A 20,569-nucleotide genomic window follows, 5' to 3' on the forward strand; every position below is an offset into this window, starting at 1 on the left:
CAGCACACCCTTCTGTTCTCCGGATCAGCTCTAGTTACAGGCCTGTCTATCCTTCTCAGTAAGGAGTCCCCAATCACGTAGACCTGCCTTTTCCTGGTGACAGTGCGATTCTCCGGTCTATCCCCTGTTCCCTCTGGCTTCAAGTCCTCTCGATTTCTATTGTCCCTTGCAATCCTCCGCAACCCATCCCGTATCCTCCTGGGGCTCATAATTTGGTGTTATCTCCATTGACTCTTCGCCTCTTCCTATAGGACTAGCTGCTCTTCTCTTCTTCCTTGCCCTCTCACCTTCAGCAACCACCTGCTGTGCCCCTTCTTCATCTTCCAACTCTGCAAACCTGTTCCTGAGTTCTGTTTCTCCTTCACTGGCCCGTCTTTTCCTCTGCCTGGTTCTCTTAGTCACATGCTTCCACCGTCCACTTTCCTCACCCAGCAGTCTCCCCTCAGAATTCTTTGGTCCTGCTTCCATCTGCAAGTCTGAGCTTTTCCCTTCAGCCTCCTCATGTCTTTGCTCCATCATCCGCTCGAACCCCCTTCTAAACTCGACCAGAGTTTCCACCTGCATCTCCAATCCTCGGATCTTTTCTTCCATCAGCTCTATCAGACGGCACTTCATGCAGACAAAACTCTTTTCAGGTACTCCCTCCAGGATCATGTACATGCCGCAGCTTCCACATCCAGTCATCCTCATTGTGTCTTTCACTGCTGCCTCTGTATCGGTCATAGTCTTCTCACCTAAAACCTGTTAGTCCAGGAAACACAAACCAAAGCAAACCTCCACCACCTACAGCAAAACAAACCCCCAACAGTCACCAGAACACCGGCAGGACACCACCCGCTCCCTTCACTGGCCTGTCAATTCCTCTACCTAGGTCTCTTAGTCTCCCCCATAAACTCCCACTGAAACTCCCCTGTTTACAGCTCTGTTTGCTGGCTCCTTTGCCTCTGCAGCTCCTCTCCCTCCCCCTGCTCTTTCCCCATCGCCTGCTAGAGGAGGGGAAAACCCCAGTGAGAGACATGCTCCACACACCTCTGGGGTGATTGTTTGCCTCCCGGCTGGGGCAGACCTAGGTGATGAGCCATGAGTCACCTGGGCCTTATAAGGGGCCTGAGGGAACTCAGTTGGAGGGAGAGGGGCGAGGAAGGTCCAGTAGCTGAGGGCTGGCTGGAGAGCTGAGCCACAGGAGTAGAGCCAGCTCTTGTGAGGCCCTGGCACATGGGGCCAGGCATCCAGGGAGGCAGTCCTGGGGCTGTTGGGTCAGAATGGGGACCGGGAACTGCTCCTTTTGTGTGGGATCCCAGAGCTAGGGCCTATACGGACCAAGGGACTGGAGAGAAGCCCAGAAAGAGCTGTGAGCTGAACCCAGGAGTGGCGGAAGAAGCATTAGTCTGAGTATTTGTGATGGACATTTTAAGTACCTTGGAAGGGGACTGAACTTTGAAAGTGTATGTGGCTTGGCCGAAGGGCCCAGCCACGGAGGACCCAGGCAGAGGCAGACAGCTTGCAGGACACGCAGGAGCTGAGGAGGATACCTGCAATGTAACGGTTACACCTTGGCAATCTGATGGTGAGTGTCTCCCAACCCTCTCTCATAAGGGAGGTGGTCAAGACAGGTGTTCTGTTTTACGTGCCTAAATCTGTAGGTATTGCTGGTTGGCTTCTTCCAGGCCTGACCAGCACCTTCCACTAAAACAAAAACTCCACTCCCTGGTCTGCTATTGTTTTGATCCTGCCTTCCTTCTCCCACTTGGGAGTTTGTGCTTTCATAAAATAATGCACTCTTCAGCCGACCTTCTGAACCTGATTTGTGGCACCAGGCAGCATTTGATGTGAACCTGCCGTTAATTACGTTTCCTTGCTAAAAATAATTGGGCAGCCTAAGTTTTGATCACCGTAATTCCATCCTAATGAATTTGTGTCAACTCATGTGACTTCCGCTTCAGCTTCAACTATAAATATCAAATTAAGTTCATTGTAAGTCTCCAGCGCATGAAGCAGTTACTTCATTGCCTGCTTTGCAAAGCTCTTTAATGAACAGATAAGAATGCAGACAAATCACTGGCTGTCCATTCTCTTCCAACTCCACTCCACCTGCAGGTTAGGAAGCAACAGTGCCTGGGGGAGGGAAGGTACTGCCAGCAGCTGGAGTGTCAAAGAAACACCCCAAAAGCAACCGGGAAAGGCACTGACACTTCCCTCCTATAAGTGCCAGATAGCCTGCCTGTACCCCTACAAGGCAGTGCTGGTTGTTTTCTAAGGCCAATCATTTATTTATTGACTTCTAAAGTGTCCTTATCTAACAAGCTCTAAGTACATCTGCAGAAGTTTAAATAAATAACACATAGCTCATTAACAATGTCAAATTAAATGATCTCCAGAACTGAAATAGCTCAATATTAGTAGTACCCTTACTATGCTCTCTCCCTCCCCCCCCCCCTCCCCCCGAGTGCCTGAATGAATAGATGGGTCTCACACCATCCTTTGAAAGCCAGTAGATTCACGCTCTGACGGACTAACAGCAGGAAGCAAGTTCCAGAGTCAGGGGCCCTACGCGGTACCACCTGTTCCCATATGCTAAACGCTACGGGCTGTCAGTGAAAATGCTCCAACTGTCTTGCTGCTACATGGGGGGAGAGAAGCGGTTTCCTGATTAGTCAGGATACAAACTATATATAGGGGTTTATAGATCAAAAATGAACACCTTGAAATGAAATGCAGAATCCTATTGACTTTAGGAGGAGTTGCATGCAAATATTGTTAATAATTAATCATTATTATTTAATGGGGAAGAGACCAGATTCCCTATAAGTGTCCTGTGGGAGAAAAGAGCATCTTCTGCAGAAACTATACAGTTGGTCCCTCCTCAGACTGATCGCTGTAGCACTCTGTTTGTTGTTGTTGTTCATGTTAGTCACCAAAATACCACCTACAGTGCCCATACAAAACTGTGCGTATTAGTTAACCTCATTAAATCCTAACGGATTAGTCAGCTGTTCCTCCACCACAGAGCTGCTAGGAAACATCTAAGGCTCAAAGTTATATGGCTTGGAAAGTGATTTTCTAATTCACAAACTTCAAAGGAATTTTGAAAACCTACAACGTAAGGGAGAGACAGCCTGACGTTAATCCACTGGAGTGCTGCTTAATGGCCTGTTTAACTTTTGTCTTGATAGGTCTTTAATAAGCAGCTAAGCATTAAGGCTGTCTTCAGATAAGCACTGGTTTAGAATTATCTCCAGGCATCACATCCTCCATATACTGTTGGGCTAATCTCCCGCCCATACGGGTGTCATCTTTTAAAAGGGCAGCTCTGTCACTTGGGCCTGTAAGGTGCTGAGCGGTAAAGCTCAAGGGAGTGGGAAATGCAGGAAGGTGCTCAGCTCTGAGCTGGATCAGACCCTCTAGAACAGCAGCAGATTCCCACCTTGCAGCTGGAGTCTTTGCAATTTCTTTTTTTTTTTTTTTTTTTTTTACAGGTTTCAGAGTAGCAGCTGTGTTAGTCTGTATCCGCAAAAACAACAGGAGAACTTGTGGCACCTTATTGACTAACACATTTATTTGAGCATAAGCTTTCATGCATCCGAATGAAGTGGGCTGTAGCCCACAAAAGCTTATGCCACAAGGACTCCTGTTCTTTTTTACAGCTTCTGCTATGACACCTTAACTAAGCAATTCCTTTCAGCCGGACCCACAGGCTTGTCATGCAGAGCTGCTAGCAGGGTTTTAACATTTTGTTCTCAGCAGTGTTGGCTGCAGCAAAGTTGGCAGCTTTACTGTAAGTATAAAAAGGTGTGTAAAAATATGAGTTTGCTGCTTATGTTCTTTGCACAAGGTGTGTCTCTGTGTCACGGCAAGAATAGTACATTTCAGTAGCATGGTCATAACCAGCAATTTGGGCCCATATACAAGAGGACCTGACCTATTATTGCCAGCCAGGCCTGGTGGTGTGGATTAAGCTGTGCAAATAATGGATTTGTCAGTTAGTTGGCAACTTTTAAAAGTTGGAGAGAATCTGTTTGGGTTGGACTATAAATGAAAAATTTTGGTGACTCAAGGTCACTTTGGGGTCAAGCAAAATTTTTATTTTGACCATTTTTTAATGTTTTTACATTTTTTTTTTAAATAAAATGAAAGGAAAGTTTGAAACAAAGTAATTTCAAACTGAAAAATAATGTTTTGAAAATGTCAACATTAAACATTTAAATTTTTGTTTTTGAAATGAACAATTCAGCAAAACCAATATGAATTTGCAAAATGTTTGTGTTGCCAAATCTGCCTTTTTTCCCTCTAGTGTGTGGTGGTTGTTTTTTTTATCTTTTTCTTTTTCTTTTTTTTGGGGGGGGAGGACAAGTTTCCGACACGTTTTTGCCCCACTCCATGTGTCATCTTCCTAAGTGACCGATTCTCAGTCTGTAGGAGCCACGTTGCCTGGAATAGAATTAACAAAGTACTACAACCTCCGTTCAGATTCTGCGAAGGCACAAGAAGTTCATTCACCTGCATGACCTGTGCAGGGAGCAAATGAAGATTGACATCTTTGTTACAGTAGCAGTGATGCTGCAATCTAACCAATAAAGGTTCTTGTCCCACTCAATGACTTTTCGCTCTGATATTGCAGAATGAACAATCCATTGTTAATTCCGAGCAATCACATTCCAGAATGGCGGCTGTGTGCCAACGCAAAGGAAGCTGCAATTCAGTGATGGGTGAATGATCTTTCTGTGCAGCTTGTAAAGCACTCTGGGATCCTTTTGAATGAAAGGTGGTGCAGGAATATAAGTCACTGTTTGTTTTTCATTTCAAAGCTTCTGAAAATGACACAGGACTGAATCAGGATTTGAAAGTGTCCAGAGACACTCTGAGCTCCGAGTTAGCATGGCCACAGCGTGAGCAATTGTTAGCACCAGCTACAGAGCTTATGAATGGGAATCCCTGTGCAGCATTCAATAAGCAAGGGTTCTAAGAGCAGTCAGCTCTGATATAGGCAATAGCTTTAGCATATTATCGCCTTTAGATGATAATGCTGCAGTTTGATATTCCAGTGGCACTCAGAAAGGAGGGCAACCCTCCCATGTCGCAGTCTGTGCTTGGTATAATTATTGGATACTGAACCGCTCATCCAGTTGGCCCCATAGCCACACACTGGTCAGAGGAAGCTGTCAGTTAAATCTATAAGGCACACTTTCTGGACTGTTAACTGCAGGCCTCAGAACCATCCATGCTCTACGCTGAGGGGAAAAACAGGTTGTCCTCATATTTGAGAGCTGCGGAATGCAGTGTGTTGCTTATGCCCCATCATCATTTGACTTCACTAGAATGGTGCAGCTATACTCTTCACAACAATAGGGTTTCCCTTCCAGAGGAGGGGAAAATGTTGCAAGTGCCTCTTTAAAGCAAAAGAATGAAAAATGGGGTGCTGGAAACTGTGGTGGGGCAGGGACATGTATGGAGAGTGGGCTCCTGTGCCGTGGACGGAAATGCTGCATGGCTTCAGAACAAGGCAGGGCCAGGCTGCGTGTGCCTCAGCTGGGTTCCCTGCAGAAGGTTGGTGTCTGATGCAGACATTGGCATTGAGCTGTGAGCGGGTGGAGATGGCTGGTGTCATTTAAATGTTTGTTTGTTATAGCTATAGATTCCACTGCAGAATTACAGCTGAGTTTAAAAACTTCCTGCAAATTCCAAGCAGGGTTGGAGGGGTGAGCTGCCTAAGATACAGTTTGCACAGCTAGAGGTAGGAAACCGTTTACCTCTCAGGCCCTGCCCATGGTAATGAAGCAAGGTGTGTGGGGGGGTGCTAGGGGCAGCTGGCTCATTCCATGGCCCCAGGGGTTCAGTTAATGGCCAGGGCTATCTTCTGTAGTTGGCAGGTTAGGCATCACCATCTCCACGTGCACCAAGTTGTTGTTGTTGTTCCTGGCCGATAGCAAGTGATAGGAGGAGCTGATGGTCTAAGTGCAGGACTGGTGCTTGGTATCCTGGCATGCTTCCTGATTCACTGGACTGCCCGGCGCAAGTCGCTGCACCTCTCTGCACTTTAGTTGTCCTGTCTGCAAAATGGGGACGATTAAACCTGCTTGTTTCACAGGGCTGAGGGTGGGTAAATATTTGCAACGCACCTGGGGGTGATAAAGAGCTCTATTACCAGAAACCCTAACATGGTTCTAGTCTCCTGAGGAGAGCAATTAGATTCCTCATTCCTTTTGGGTTCTTTTCTATGGGTAAAGAGCAGCCCGTGTCTCTCCTTGTATCTCCTAAGGGGAGATATGATTGAGGTCTATAAAATCATGACTGGTGTAGAGAAATTAGATAAGGAAGTGTTGTTTACTACTTCTCATAACACAAGAACTAGGGCGGTCACCAAATGAAATTAATAGGCAGCAGGTTTAAAACAAATAAAAGGAAGTATTTCTTCACACAACGCACAGTCAACCTGAGGAACTCTTTGCCAGAGGATGTTGTGAAGGCCAATAGTATAACAGGGTTCAAAAAAGAACTAGATAAGTTCATGGAGGATAGGTCCATCGGTGGCTATTAGGCAGGATGGCCAAGGATGGTATTCCTAGCCTCTGTTTGCCAGAAGCTGGGAATGAGATCACTTGATGATTACCTGTTCTGTTCATTCCCTCTGGGGTACCTGGCACTGGCCACTGTCAGAAGACAGGATACTGGGCTAGATGGACCTTTGGTCTGACCCAGTAGGGCCATTCTTATGTTCTTATGTCCTTGCCAGCTGCTGCTTTGGGAGAGCTACCAAACATGCCAGCTAGAGAGTTCCAAGAGCACCTCTGACCCTAATCTTCCTGGAGCTAGAATAATACCCAGGGGCCTTGGATCAGCTGTGTGTGTACCACCATCTCCAAGGGGCCACTGTAGCTTTAAGCCCTGTGTGATTCTACAGAGAGTAGAACTAGACATTCATGGTTTGCATGAGGCCTCACACCAGCCTAGCATTCAGAAGCTCATTGGCACTGACATAACTTTGCTGCCTCACAGCAGCGCTGCTTAAGGCTGCTGCTTGTGTGATGAAGGGAGAGTTCTCACTGGGGTTTCTGTTACCGTAGCACTGAGAGGCTGCAGCCAAGATTGGGGCCCCGTTATGCTAGGTGCTGCAGGAGGCTGACACCACACAGGAAAAACCAGTCCCTGCCCTGAAGGGTTTACAGTCTTAGGCCTGGTCTACACTACGAGTTTAGGTCAACTTTAGCTGCGTTAAGTCGACTTAAGCCTGGACACGTTTACACGACGAAGCCCTTTCTTTCGACTTAAAGGGCCCTTTAAACCGGTTTCTTTACACCACCTCGACGAGGGGATTAGCGATAAAATCGGCCTTATGGGGGTCGGAATTGGGTAGTGAGGACGGAATTCGACATTAGTGGCCTCCGGGAGCTATCCCACAGTGCTTCATTGTGACCGCTCTGGACAGCACTCTCATCTCAGATGCACTGGCCAGGTAGACAGGAAAAGCCCCGCGAACGTTTGAATTTCATTTCCTGTTTGCTCAGCGTGGAGAGCACAGGTGACCATGCATAGCTCATCAGCACAGGTAACCGTGATGGAGTCCCAGTCTCAGGATCGCAAAAGAGCTCCAGCCTGGACCGAACGGGAGGTACGGGATCTGATCGCCATCTGGGGAGATGAAGCAGTGCTGGCCGAACTCCGAAACAGTAAAAGAAATGGCAAAACATTAGAAAAGATCTCCAAGGCCATGAAGGACAGAGGCCATAACAGGGACGCACAGCAGTGCCGCGTGAAAATTAAGGAGCTAAGGCAAGCCTACCACAAAGCCAGAGACGCAAACGGAAGGTCCGGGGCTGAGCCGCAAACATGCCGCTACTACGAGGAGCTGCATGCCATTCTAGGGGGTGCAGCCACCAGTAGCCCAAGCGTGTGCTATGAGTCCCTCACTGGAGACAGGGAAGCGGGTTCGGCGGACGAGGAAGATGAGGATGGAGAGAACATCATAGATAGCTCACAGCAGCAAGGAAGCGGAGAAACCAGTTTCCCCAACAGCCAGGATATGTTTGTCACCCTGGACCTGGAACCAGTAACCCCCGAACTCACCCAAGACCCTGTGGGCACACAGGGGACCTCTGGTGAGTGTACCTTTGTAAATATTACACATGGTTTAAAAACAAGCGTGTTTAATGATTAATGATTAATTTGCCCTGGCAATCGCGGCCAGTACAGCTACTGGAAAAGTCTGTTAACGTGTATGGGGATGGAGCGGAAATCCTCCAGGGACATCTCCAGAAAGCACTCCTTCATGTACTCCCAAAGCCTTTGCAAAAGGTTTCTGGGGAGGGCTGCCTTATCCCGTCCGCCATGGTAGGACACTTTACCACGCCAGGCCAGTAGCACGTAGTCTGGAATCATTGCATAACAAAGCATGGCAGCGTATGGTCCCGGTGTTTGCTGGCATGCAGACAACATCCATTCCTTATCGCTCTTTGTTATCCTCAGGAGAGTGATATCATTCACGGTCACCTGGTTGAAATGGGGCGATTTTATTAAGGGGACATTCAGAGGTGCCCCTTCCTGCTCTGCTGAACAGAAATATTCCCCGCTGTTAACCACGCGGTGGGGGGGAGGGGTGAAGTGACCATCCCAGAGAATTGGGTGTGTGGGGGAGGGGAGTTAGTTGGGTTTGTGCTGCATGTTAAACCTGAAACCGCAGCCCCTCCTTTTACATTGCAAACCCATTTTAAATGGCCAACCCAACGGGTGCTTGGTATGGTTAATGAGAGCAGTACTGTTTTAAACCATCCCCACTTGTTAACAAGGTTAAAAAAGCCAAAAGACTGTGTCTTACCATGGCTGCCTACAAGCTGAAATCTGTGGCCTGGCACTGCGTGAGTGATCTCTCACACCAAACCGGCAGGCCCTCAATATAAGAGTAAAAATGCGACCTTGTAACGAAAGCACATGTGCTGTGTGATGTGAACAGCAAAATCTAACGTGAAAGAGTGTACCCATTGTTCTCCAAAATGTATCTTTTTTAAACAACTCTCCCTTCTCCTCCACCAGCTGCAAATGTTTCACCTTCACAGAGGCTAGTGAATATTCGAAGAAGGAAGCGAAGGACGCGTGACGAAATGTTCACTGAACTACAGACTGCCTCCAACGCTGACCGAGCACAGCAGAATGCGTGGAGGCAGTCAATGACTGATTTTTAAAAAGCCCAATATGAGCGAGAGGAGAGGTGGCGTGCTGAATCGCGGGCTGAAGAGGAGAAATCGCGTGCTCAAGAGGAGAAGTTGCGTGCTGAAACGCGGGCTGAAGAGCAGAAGTGGTGTCAACTTGTACTCATAAAGCAAGAGTCGATGCTCCGGCTGCTGGAGCATCAAAGTGATATGCTCCTGCATATGGTTGAGCTGCAGGAAAGGCAGCAGGAGCAGAGACCGCCGCTACAGCCCCTCTGTAACCAACAGCAGGAGCAGAGACCGCCGCTACAGCCCCTCTGTAACCAACAGCAGGAGCAGAGACCGCCGCTACAGCCCCTCTGTAACCACCAGCCCTCCTCCCCAAGTCCCATTGCCTCCTCACCCAGACGCCCAAGAACACGGTGGGGGGGCCTCCGGCCACCCAATCACTCCACCCTAGATGATTTCCACAGCAATAAGTTTTAAAGTTTTAAAGTGCAGTGTGTCCTTTTCCTTCCCTCCTCCCCCACCCATCCCGGGCTACCTTTGCAATTATCCCCCTAGTTGTGTGCTCAATTAATAAAGAATGCATGAATGTGAAGTAACAATGACTTTATTGCCTCTGCAAGTGGTGCTTGAAGAGGGGAGGGGAGGGGAGGTTGGGGTGCTTGGTTTACAGGGTAGTAGAGTTAACCGGGTGCGTGGGGGGGGGGCTGCGATTTCATCAAGGAGAAACAAACAGAAGTTTCACACCAAATCCTGCCCAGTCACAAAACTAGTTTTCAAAGCCTCTCTGATGCGCACCGCGCCCTGCTGTGCTGCTCTAACCGACCTGGTGTCTGGCTGCGCGTAATCAGCGGCCAGGCGATTTGCCTCTACCTCCCACCCCGCCATAAATGTCTCCCCCTTACTCTCACAGATATTGTGGAGCGCACAGCAAGTAGCAATAACAATGGGGATATTCTTTTCGCTGAGGTCACAGCGAGTCAGTAAGCTGCGCCAGCGCGCTTTTAAGCGCCCAAATGCACATTCCACCACCATTCGGCACTTGCTCAGCCTGTAGTTGAACAGGTCCTGACTCCTGTCCAGGCTGCCTGTGTATGGCTTCATGAGCCATGGCATTAAGGGGTAGGCTGGGTCCCCAAGGATCACGATAGGCATTTCAACATCCCCAATGGTTATTTTCTGGTCCGGGAAGAAAGTCCCTTCCTCCAGCTTTCGAAACAGAAGAGAGTGCCTGAAGACGCGAGCATCATGTACCCTTCCCGGCCAGCCCACGTTGATGTCGGTGAAACGTCCCTTGTGATCCACCAGGGCTTGCAGCAGCATTGAAAAGTACCCCTTGCGGTTTATGTACTCGGTGGCTTGGTGCGCCGGTGCCAAGATAGGGATATGGGTTCCGTCTATCGCCCCACCACAGTTTGGGAATCCCATTGCAGCAAAGCCATCCACTATGTCCTGCACGTTTCCCAGAGTCACTACCCTTGATATCACCAGGCCTCTCATTGCCCTGGCAACTTGGATCACAGCAGCCCCCACAGTAGATTTGCCCACTCCAAATTGATTCCCGACTGACCGGTAGCTGTCTGGCGTTGCAAGCTTCCACAGGGCTATTGCCACTCGCTTCTCAACTGTGAGGGCTGCTCTCATCTTGGTATTCTGGCGCTTCAGGGCAGGGGAAAGCAAGTCACAAAGTTCCATGAAAGTGCCCTTACGCATGCGAAAGTTTCGCAGCCACTGGGAATCGTCCCAGACCTGCAACACGATGCGGTTCCCACCAGTCTGTGCTTGTTTCCCAGGCCCAGAATCGGCGTTCCATGGCATGAACCTGCCCCAGTAACACCATGATTTCCACATTCCTGGGGCCTGTGCCTTGTGAGAGGTCCATGTCAATTTCCTCATCACTATCGTCGCCGCGCTGCAATCGCCTCCTCCTCCTCAGCTGGTCCTCCTGGTTTTGCTTTGGCATGTCCAGGCTCTGCATATACTCCAGGACAATGCGCGTGGTGTTCATAGTGCTCATAATTGCCGCGGTGATCTGAGCGGGCTCCATGATCCCAGTGCTAGCTATGGCGTCTGGTCTGAAAAAAGGCGCGAAACTAGTATCTAAAGACCAGGGGAAGAAGGAAGGGAGGGAGGGAGGGAGGGGCGGGCGACTGACGACATGGCGTACAGGTACAGGGAATTAAAATCAAGAAAGGTGGCTGTGCATCAGGGAGAAATACAAACAACTGTCACACAGAATGCCCCCCCAGAGATTGAACTCCTAAGCCTGGGTTTAGCGGGCCGTTGATTTGACGGAGGGAGGGGGGAAGGAAATGAATAAAACACAAATCTATTTTTTACATCTTAAGACGACAGTGCAGCATGACTGATAGCCCTCGGCATTTTCTGGGTGCTTGGCAGCCAATACTTGGCAGCAAATAGTATACTACGACTGGTAACCATCATTGTCCAACGAGGACGGTTAAAGGCAAGGGGTTGCTGCTGTGTAGCAATGTAGCCCCACGTGTGCCAGCCACATGTCTGCCAGCACCCAGATCGCCCTCGGCCTTTTCTGGGTGCTTAGCAGACAATACTTGGCAGCAAATAGTATACTACGACTGGTAACCATCATTGTCCAACGAGGACGGTTAAAGGCAAGGGGTTGCTGCTGTACAGTAGCCAGAAGGATCGGTAAAGGCGCTCAGGCTACAATAATCTATGAGCATTTCAGGCAACCTCTAAATTTACTTGCTTTCAGACCTGAGGAAAGCTCTTCTTTCAGATCTGCTGAGCACCCAGATTGCCCTCGGCCTCTTCTGGATGCTCAGCAGACAATACTGACAGGACGGTTACCAGTCGTAATAAACCATCTACTGCCAAAAGGCATGGGGCTGGTGCAATGCAGCCCTACGGCTGCCAGCCCCACAGCTACCAGCATCCCGAGCGCCGATGAAGGCTACTACTCATGCTGCACCGTCTACCGCCAAAAGGCAGTAATCTGCTGCTGCTGTTTAGCAATGCAGTCCCACGTTTGCCGGCACCCGGAAGACATATGGTGACTGTGAGCTGAGCTGAGCGGGCTCCATGCTTGGCGTGGTATGTTGTCTGCACAGGTAACCCAGGTAAAAAGGCGCGAATCTATTGTCTGCCGTTGCTGTGATGGCGGGGGAGGTGCGTGACGCAATGTACCCAGAACCCCCCGCGGCACTGCTTTGCATCATTCGGGCATTGCGATCTCAACCCATAATTCCAATGGGCGCCGGAGACTCCGGGAACTGTGGGATAGGTACCCATAGGCACCCATAGTGCTATGCGCCGGAAGTCGACGCTAGCCTCGGTACTGTGGACGCGGTCCGCCGACTTCATGCACTTAGAGCATTTTATGTGGGGACACACACAGTCGGCTGCATAAAACCGGTTTCTATAAAACCGGCTTCTATAAATCCGACCTAATTTTGTAGTGTAGACAAGCCCATAGACAAGATGGGTGAAGGGTGGGAGGGGAAACAAGCACAGAGAAGTGAAGGGACCTGACCAAGGTCATACAGCAGCCCAGAGGTGCAGCCAGATGAACAGGAATGCTCTGGCCCCCACAGTTAAACCCTGCCATGCTTCTGCTCCTGGTCTGCCTATGTCAGCAAAGTGCTTTTAGTGCATTCCAGGAGCCCCCTTCTTTCCTGCAGTGCAGGTTAGCACCAGCTGAGGACCTGCAGGACATGATGGGCCAGTCCCTCTTCCACAGGACACCTAGTAGTTTTAGCTTGCATTTATTATTTTCTTTTCATTGCTGACCTCCTGCATTCTCCCCTTCCATGTGCTAACAAGGCAAACCCTGCATGCTCCTCGATGGTCACACACAGCCCCAGACGCAATGAAACCACAGAAGTAATGTGGCGAAGCAAAAGCTGCGGAGCACACATGGAGAGGCAATAGTCCATATCCCCTGTGTGTCACCGAGCCCAGCTCTGTCTCATGAGAGTCGAGGTGATAGGGCAGAAATTGCTACATGGACCCACTGGGATTTCTTTCCTACAAAGTAGGGCCACAGGGTGGGACAGGGACTGCTGTACTGGTATCCATGGGAGGATATTTCTTCCTCTATTTCTTCATCACAGAACTCCTGCTTATATTCTCTTGGTATGAGGGATGGAATTTAATTCTACATGCAGGGAGGCAGTTGGTCTGGTGGACAGGGCATTGGGACCTGGATTCTGTTCCCAGCTCCGCCAGTGACCTGGTGTGTGACCTTGGGCAAGTCCCTTCCTCTCTCTCTGCTTCTGTTTTGTCTATTTAAACTAAAAGCTCTTCAGGGCGGGGGCTGTTTCTTACTCTGTGTCTGTGTAGTACCAACACAATGGGGCCCTGGGCATCTGGGCACTGCTGCAGTACAAATAAATAATAATAACTATATACAGTAGTAACGATTCACTAACATTTGAATTAAATAAATTGCTCTTTGAGAGCACAAAGCATTTAAAGACATGAGTTAATTAAGCGTCACAAGCCTCCTGTGAGGTACAAAGATAATTGCTAGTCTCATGGCACATATCAGGAGACAGAAAGAGGGATTTATTATGGTGGTGGTGGCACTATTAATGTAGTGATGTAGTGCCAGAAACATGCTTGGTAGTTTAAACCCCTAAGATGTCCCTGCCCCAGTGGTTCACAGTGAAAACAGACCAAATCTACATAAAGGATGGATGAAATGGGACTAGAACCTGGGAGTCCTGCCTCTAATCACTGATCTGTATGGCTCTTCATTGTTTATCTTCCATTTGTACTGGGGCTAATAAGCTCCTGGAGAGAGAAGCTTCCGTCATTTTCATTCCAGGCAAGAACCTGAAAGGGCAGATTAGCAACTGCACCACACTCTGAGCTGGGTTAGTCCCACCTCTGCCTCCTAGAGACAACAGAGAGCTTCCTTTTAGTAGGTAGCAACCCAAATGCAGAGGAAGGCTAAAGTACTCTGTTCATAAACATCAGAAGTATGTTAGTGTAATGGAAAAATTAAGTAGTAGAAGTTAGTAAGTTAGGTTAAATAATTTATTACGTGGTATGTTATCAGCTGAAAATCTGTTAGTAATAAAAACACACACGGAGAAACAAGATGACATGAATATTTGATTTGCTAAGAACATCCTTTGAGATATACTGCAATGCTTGTGTTTGCCTTGGGCTGCATATGGGAAGCCTTTCCCCCATTTGGGCTTTTTTTTTTTAAATAAGGAAAATAAATTCTCTTTCTTAGCAACCCTAGGAACAACTTACAAAGACTCCCTGACATGCATGTGTTGCCCTAGGAATTCTCTGATCATCTTCAAACAGTTAGTGAGTGTCCTTATTTATCTCTTACTGGGGCTTTTTAATGCATTTAACGGTGAAATGCACCCTTGTGCTGAGGCCTAACCTGAAGCCTGGCACCACTCCAGCTTTATTTTGAGGACATAAGTGGTGTGCAGGCCTCCTTCTGGCCCTCTAAACAGCTGTGAATTTCAGTTCTGGAGATTCAGTGTTTGGATCCAGCTTTTTTCTAGCAGGGATCTTCCAGTGGCCACTCTGTCGTAAATAACTTGATTGTTTTCATGGCTAGTTTGAAATGTCTGAGAATTTAACTTGTCCGGGAGAGATGAGTCCCAAGCAGCACAGGGGGACCTAAGTATCCCAAACTTTGGCTTTAAGTTGGTTTTAAATTTTTTTTCCAAACCTGAATTTCACAGCTCTGATTTTAGTGGGCTTCTATTTCTTGAAAAAGGAAGAATTGCGCTGGGGAGCTTATTTCTCCCAGAATATAAAATTTAGAACAGGAATCTGTTAAATTTAAAGGCAGAAGGTTAGGAGCCAAATTCCATCCTTCCCTCCCCATCACCAATCTGGATGCAGGGGGATTTGAATGCAGGCACATTCTGGGAGCTAGCCATTGGGTTGACCATTACTGGAGTGTGCAGCAGTCATGTACAGGTCCACCAGCTATGACCCCTGAAAGAATGGGAGGTTAGGATTTCCCAGTCTTCCCCAGCACTGATGTTGGAGGAGTAGCTACTGCTACACCACAGCCAGGGAAGGGGAGATGTTCATAACCCAGGCCAGTCACTTGTACTCAGGGCAGGGATTAAAATTGGTCCCTAGTGCATATCACCTGCCTGTCGGCCTCCCAAGAGGGGTTAATTCTGTATTTCCAACACAAGCCTATCAGCCTTGTGAGGTCTCCAGACCCTGCCGAGCAGTGCTCAACAACTCAGCTCTTTGCTTCACAGCCTTGCAAGGTTGTTAGGTTACTTTCCTGCCCTTTGCAATGATTACTGATACCTGTCCACCAAAAATATTTTTAGTGAGCAAGTAACAACTGCAGGGCTAGAGACAGAGACATTCTATCATATCTAGGCACAGCTGTTCCCTTTGGAGTGCTGGTCATCCTCTATCTTTGTTCAGGTTGCTTCTTATTTATAACATACATGTCTGGTTCTCTCTCTGTCTGCACCACATACAGTACTTTCTCTCCAGCATTTTCAATAAGCCACTTATCTCCACAAAAGGATTACAATGTCTTTGCCATCCAGTGAAACACTGACAGCTCCTCCTAATGTCTTACAATGCAGAATGCATCCTATCCTCTTAACGCTTGTTTTCACATGAGGGGGGTGAGCTTGGGGAGCTGATTTCAAAAGCCCTTTTGGTAAATGGGAATTGTTCCTTAAGCACTCTGTCTGCTCACATCTGGTCTGCTTGAGCCTAGGTACAACTAGACTTGCCTAGACAGGTAATGTCTTGCCACATTCCCACTGGGTATGTGATGAGACAGCAGAAAGTGGATTGAAGGAATTAGGTTACTTTGGTGTTTGGATGTCCATATAATAAATTCCATCTTTAATGGCACAAGATTTTTCTGTCAACTGTAATTAAAAACCATACTGAAGGTGATGTATCCTGCTCCCTCCAGGGATTCAGGTTTAAAAATCACCTGGCCACATTACAGATACGTAATCCTAGTGGCCTGAGCTTAGCCCAGATTCGTAAGGTTTGCACAGGCACGGCTAGAGTCACGGCTCGGTCAATGTCTAACTGGGGCCAAGAGGTAGTTAGGATGAATGGGGAGCAAGAAGTCTGAGTTGAAAGCCAGTAAAGGATGAAGCAGGGAGTATTAGTGAGGAGAGGCTGGGAAACTGAATGGCAGCTGTCACTGGAGGCTAAGCATTGTCTTACAAGGATGAATGGCTGAAGAAGTGAGCAAGATTTGGTTGCTGCGTCTGCAACGGAGGGTCGTAACCTGGATGATGCTCCTAAGGGTTGATCTGTTAGCAGCAGCGTGAGGCTGTTGGGGTGGGGTGGGGACTAGTCAACCCATCTAGATTAGACAAAGGGACCTACATGGAAAGTGCATGCTAGATTCCAGCTAAGGAAAGACATTACAACACAAAAGCATTTCCTATTCAAAGAGCGTTGTTGACCCAGGACTGGGCTGTGCTTTGGGTTTACATAGCCGCTTGTCTCTTTCCCTCCCAGCAAGACTGACAGCGTGACTGAGGTGTATGAAGGAGGATATGTTAAAATGTAATCTTAGAGCTGCCTTTTTCCTTGGAGCACATTTCACACGTGCACCATGATAGAAAAGGTGCATGCATGTAGGTCCCTTCTAGTCATGCTGTTGAGATATGTCCTCAGTTATAGTGGTCTGCCTTCGTGTTCCTCTCTCCATGAGTTACTGCTTCCCCTCACACGCCGTGTTAAATTATCAAAGCAAACCAATGCTTGCCGAGTATCTGTTCAATATCTGACCTTTACTTTTCTTACAGACTTGTCACCACTGGCTCAGCCTTGCTGACCTTAGCAAAATTATGGGCTTCTGTTTTGAGTCTTTACATTACTTTGAAAACAAGCATTGCATGCAGCAGGGAGAAGGGATTTTGAAATGTTAAACTACTGGGTCTCTTAAAATAGGGTGACCAGATGTCCTGTTTTTAAAGGGACAGTCCCGTTTTTTGGGACTTTTTCTTATATAGGCGCCTATTACCCCTCACCCCCTGTTTTTTCACAGTTGCTATCTGGTCACCCTACTTAAGACATTTACGCACTGAACATATCCAGAACCAAATGCTTAAAAATGCCCTTGGAGAGACAAGATGAGTGAGGACCAGCTTCTGCTGGTGGAAGAGACAAACTTTCGAGCTTACACACCTTGTGTCTCTAGTATCCTGGGATCAACACCGCTACAACAGTGCAGAAACACCCTTGGCTTTGAGTTTTAGATGGGCAAGTGGATTTTTATGTGTCAACTGTTATGTTTTCTCAGTTGTGTGCATGGACTCCTTCAGTAGATCAGATCAGTTAGGTCTGTCTCTTTCTCCATCTGCTTGTCTTATTTTTTGTCTTGTTTTAGAGGACTGAGCACAGAAAGGGAGCCAGGAACTCATAGTTCTGCCGTTGACTACCTGTGTGATCCTGGACTCCCTTTGACTTCACAGGGGCTGATCCAAAGCCCATTGTGGTTTCCTTTACCTGTATGGCTATAGTAACATTTGTCCCACTCATGGAGCGTTTTCAGGTCTAGCTAGAAAAATATTTGGACAAAGGAAAATGACAGTAATTGGCTCTTTGGTTAACACTGCTCACAGGGAATTTTCTTTAGCTCTGATATTAAGCACATAAACTGTGTTGATATATGTCATGTCATTTGAGACCTCATATTTTCCAAAATAAAGAAACTGTGAATGAAAGCTCCCCACTCTCTGAAAAGGACAGAGGCTTAGTTAGAAGTGTTCACAGTGCAGTAGTCTGCTCTGTTGGAAGGAGTGAATGTTGAGATGAATTCCAAATTCTAGAGGAAAAATTCATTGATGAACAATTGACCCAGAATGGTGAAAGGAGCAGAGATGGAGTTTTTCTGTGAAGTCTGATTCATAGTCAGGATTTTATTGTATAAAGAGAGTTTGTTTTTTTCCAGCGTTATACAACAAAAGTCATTTCCTTAATAAATGTGTAAGAAAGAGCTACTATCCTTTCAGGATCACCCAGGGAAATCAAATGACTGAGATTAGCATAAGTGCAGGCGTATAAGAATGTGATTGCACAGTATTTACAATGAAAAGGGTTCATGGCTACAATTAAGGCTGTTACATGAGTGGTTTTAAGTAGGATGCAAGTGCCCATAAGAGGAGAATAGAAAGTGTGCAATTTCATAGATGGTCCAAGGAATATCATTGAACATAAAAAAATGGGATAACAATAATACTCAATTCTTATATAGATCTTTTCATCTGCAGACGTCAGAGTGCTCTGCAAAGGAAGGCAGGTATCTTCATCCCCATTTTCAAGATGAGAGGGTGAGGGAAACAGACAGAGAGAGGAGAAGTGACTTGCCCAAGGTGTTAGTACAGGTCACTGGCAGAGCTAGAAGTAAACACAGGAGACTGAACTAGCCTCGGGAGCCATATCTGCTGCCTCTCTTACTATGTATCACTTTCATCTCCATTAAATGATGAACCATAATTTTCAATCCCAATTTACCATTCTCGTGTTCCCTCAGCTATATGGTGAACAAATAGCGAACCCAGCAAAATGAAACAAGAATATTCCCACCTCAAAGTGTGCAATTCCACCACTTCCTAAAATCTCTCCTGGATTCAGAGCGCATTTAGTTATCAAACTAGTAAATACAATGGAGCAACTTATGCCAGCTGAGGATCTGGCCCAATAATATATATTAGGTATATTAAGAATATAAAAATGTCTGGTGAGAAACCATCAAGATCCAAGTGCAAGCAGCTAAACCCCAGAAAGATGGGAGCAGAACCCACTTTTGTCTGTCTAGTTTAGTTGTTGAGAGCCTACATCAGGGATCGGACACCTTAGGCACGCGGCTCACCAGTGTAAGCACCCTGGCGGGCCGTGCCGGTTTGTTTACCTGCCGCGTCGTCAGGTTCGGGCGATCAGGGCTCCCACTGGGCGCAGTTCGCCGCCCCAGGCCAATGGGGGCGGCGGGAAGCGGCGTGGGCTGATGGATGTGTTGGCTGCCGCTTCCCGCCGCCCCCACTGGCCTGGAGCAGTGAACCGCGGCCAGTGGGAGCAGCGAACCGCGGCCAGTGGGAGCAGCGATCGGACGAACCTGCTGACGCGGCAGGTAAACAAACCAGCATGGCCCGCCAGGGTGCTTACCCTGGTGAGCCGCGTGCCAAAGGTTGCCGATCCCTGGCCTACATACTATGCTGAATAGCTCTTCGTGAATTCCTAAGAGAAAGAGACTCTCAGAACATGAAAATGACTATAAAAAATAAGCCCAGACGACAGTATTCTTTTAGTCTGCAATAAAATCACGTAATGTTTCTAAGAAAGTGGAGGTTCTTGGTGTCCTTGATGATGTTTGCAGATTTTTTCTTTTAACAAGAATGATTTTTTTTAAAGGTCTGACATTCTCAGATTGACATCCACATAAATCAAAAGAATAAACAGATCCTTGTTTCCACTCCAATGCTTTGTTCTTTATGGTGAAGATTAGCTGTACAGCTAATGTAGAAGAGCTGAGGATTGATATCTATAAAATCGAGTTTAGAATCAATCAGAAATAAATCTCAGCTATCTAAAACCGAAATTAATTCTGACATCTTAATTATAAGCTCAGAGGAAAGGTTGGTGCAAGAATTGTGAGCTTTGAAGGTTATTATTATATTGTCATTATTCATTAATGACTGCAAAAGAAACCATCTCTAAACGATAATGATTTTCACAATGGAAAAACCTATGGAACTACATATTACATCTCATTTGTGCCAAAGAAGTCCTAAAAACAGAGGTAGAAACAATGCTTTGACATATAACAATACATGTTACTTTACAAACTGTGACAGACCCAGACCAGTGGGGTACAGGAGTCTGGTAGAGGGCAAATATACTGGTCACTGGATGAGTAGTTTTCTGTTCCCTGAGTGACCAGAGCAGGGGCTGCACTAGAGTAATCAGGAACCTGCTAGAACCAGTTAAGGCAGGCAGGCTAATTAGAACACCTGGAGCCAATTAAGAAGAAGCTGCTAGAATCAATTAAGGCAGGCTAATCAGGGCACCTGGGTTTTAAAAGGAGCTCACTTCAGTTGGTGGTGCGAGTGTGAGGAGCTGGGAGCAAGAGGCGCAAGGAGCTGAGAGGGAGAGGGTGAGGGTGTGCTGCTGGAGGACTGAGGAGCACAAGTGTTATCAGACACCAAGAGGAAGGTCCTGTGGTGAGAATAAGGAAGGTGTTTGGAGGAGGCCATGGGGAAGTAGCCCAGGGAGTTGTAGCTGTCATGCAGCTGTTACAGGAGGCACTATAGACAGCTGCAGTCCACAGGGCCCTGGGCTGGAACCCGGAGTAGAGGGCGGGCCGGGGTTCCCCCCAAGCCTCCCAATTGACCTGGACTGTGGGTTCTTCCAGAGGGGAAGGTCTCTGGGCTGTTCCCCCAACCCACATGGTGAATCTCTGA

The sequence above is a fragment of the Emys orbicularis genome, chromosome 4, assembly GCF_028017835.1.
Source record: "Emys orbicularis isolate rEmyOrb1 chromosome 4, rEmyOrb1.hap1, whole genome shotgun sequence".
In the NCBI taxonomy this organism is placed as follows: domain Eukaryota; kingdom Metazoa; phylum Chordata; order Testudines; family Emydidae; genus Emys; species Emys orbicularis.